General features: G+C 34.0%; 1 non-coding gene across 1 annotated transcript; it reads right to left on the bottom strand.

Annotated features, from left to right (window-relative positions):
- Positions 1-1,067: 1,067 nt before the first annotated feature.
- On the bottom strand, positions 1,068-1,139 carry TRNAP-AGG (transfer RNA proline (anticodon AGG)). Its single transcript has one exon. It is a non-coding gene; the product is annotated as a tRNA-Pro (tRNA).
- Between the last annotated feature and the right edge of the window lie 1,149 nt (positions 1,140-2,288).

A 2,288-nucleotide genomic window follows, 5' to 3' on the forward strand; every position in this document is an offset into this window, starting at 1 on the left:
AAAACCGAAATCTCGGCCTGAAAGGGAGAGGGGATGAAGTAAATCTTTATATGAGGTGTATGGTATTTATTTGGCAAAGAGGGGGGTTAAAACCACTGCCTAGATCCCGTTTCTTTAGGGGGAGGTACCAACAGAACATTCTGTCATGACTTATTTCGGTACAATCCCATTACATGGGCCTCTTGGCTTAATCACCATAGACTGGCAATGATATAACCCATTTTGTGACGCCTTAACTGTTGTAGAGCAGGCAATGATAACAAGGTTTTCATTGCGTATACGACATTAAACTGTGTTTTTTTTTGGATTTTAGGGGGAGGGGAAAGGTACCTAGGTTAGGTTACGTATTTAATATATCCAATGCTTTACCCCCCCCCTAATGTGCAAATATATAGCCCAAATTTGTTTCTAAACTATTATATATTCGTCCTATTTTATTCCATTAGCATTAACCAAACTTGACCTTTAGAAAGGCCCATATAATGGGATTGTACGCTTTTTTCTAACACCTTCAAGTAAGAACTGAACGACATAAATAACTTACCAGAAATGTATTAGGGTTAACAAACTAGTTTTTTTTTACCAATTTACGAGTCAACCTGTCGAGGGGAGGAGTTAAAACTCGGTACTCCCTAAAAGAATTCAGCCCTGGTTAAAACAGTAATAAAATTTGCAGCTTGTAAGAACAGAAGTCCTCTTTCTTAAAGCGATTTCAGTTTTTAAAAATAATAAACGATGTAAATTAGTAAAGTACCTAGTTTCTCAGTAATATTTAAAACAATTCTATATTAATCATTGGGCTTAAAAAGCATTCTCAACCCAAAAGAACCCACCCATCACCCTCTCCATGTGTACACTCCTAGACCTTAACATAGAACCAAATTCACAATCATTTCGTGAGCCTTATATTCATTTTTCTTTGTTCTAAGAAACTAAATTTTTGGACAATATAAAACTACGCTTCGAAACACATAGTTTGCTAATTTGGACCTTCGAATCTTAAATTCTTGTCCCAACATATTCACAACCAACTTTTCGAAAACACAATTTCTTCGTTTGTAAAAAGTGGGGTCGTCCGGGATTCGAACCCGGGACCTCTCGCACCCTAAGCGAGAATCATACCCCTAGACCAACGACCCATGTTAGAACAATAAGTTTCAAGTGAATGTAGATGAGACAGTATAAAATTTCTTCTTACAGTACTTGCATGTCTTTAAGAAAGTACAGACAAAACCGTGTAAATACGTAGAATATGGACTATCCATAAAGAGATACACTAAAAAACAGAAATACATTTTAGATTGCTAATTTCATGCTGTTTTTACGCTCAAGTCACGTTTGTGATAATTCACCAGCCCCCCTCCCCTTGATGGTCCCATATATAACCCCAGGGCCGGATAAAGGGCGATTGAGCCCAATCGGGCCCCCAATTACCGTTAAGATGAAAAAAAAAATTTGAGTCGTATTGATATGACGATAATGAATAAATTATGAATTATTCAAATAATTAAAAATATATTTATTTCAATTTTTTTATTTTTTTTTTTTTTTTTAATTTATCAATAGTGACTATTCAACCCTAGTGACTTTTTTTTAATTTGACAACTACTTTCCGAAATTTTTGTCTCAATGATTTACATTGAGATTTACATAAATCAGACAGAGTTCTTTGAAACAGAAAGCTTTCTTCCTATGTAAAGCAGAAGCATCAAGTTCAGAACATTATACCATTCCATTTTATTAAATGTCATAATATTTTCTCGTCAGTCTTGTTAAGAGACATTATTTGAACATGTTAAGTGTTATGTTCAGTTGAATTTTTGGATCCTTTATAGAAAGAGAGTTAATTTGACAGCAAGAATGTGAGTTTTTTTTGCTAATTTGTTTAATATCTAAAACCATAAGGAATTTCCAGAAGGAAAATCATCCTATAACGAAAAGGGTAAATCCTTAATGTATTTGACATTCGAAAAAGGGTTGAAAAACAAACCGAAAATTAAGAGATCTTAATGAAAATCCCACCATCAGATTCACTATACTAAATAACCCCAATTGTTGAGGTTACAACTTGTTACAGATTTTTCTTTTCTTTTTTTATGTTTCCTTATGAGCGGTTAAATCAAACCAATGGTTCTAGAAGATCAAGGGAGAATTCATTTATACGAAAATTAAAAAGTTGTAGAGCTGTTTTTACGTAATCAAATGTCTGCACTACCATTCTCGAAGGCTATTCAGTATTCTCAATGATTTGAAAACGGACACATGAAACTCTTTGGCAACAATTTCAA

The sequence above is a fragment of the Artemia sp. Qi Xiang Cuo genome, chromosome 15 (genome assembly GCF_049724085.1).
Source record: "Artemia sp. Qi Xiang Cuo chromosome 15, ASM4972408v1, whole genome shotgun sequence".
Taxonomy (NCBI): Eukaryota; Metazoa; Arthropoda; class Branchiopoda; order Anostraca; family Artemiidae; genus Artemia; species Artemia sp. Qi Xiang Cuo.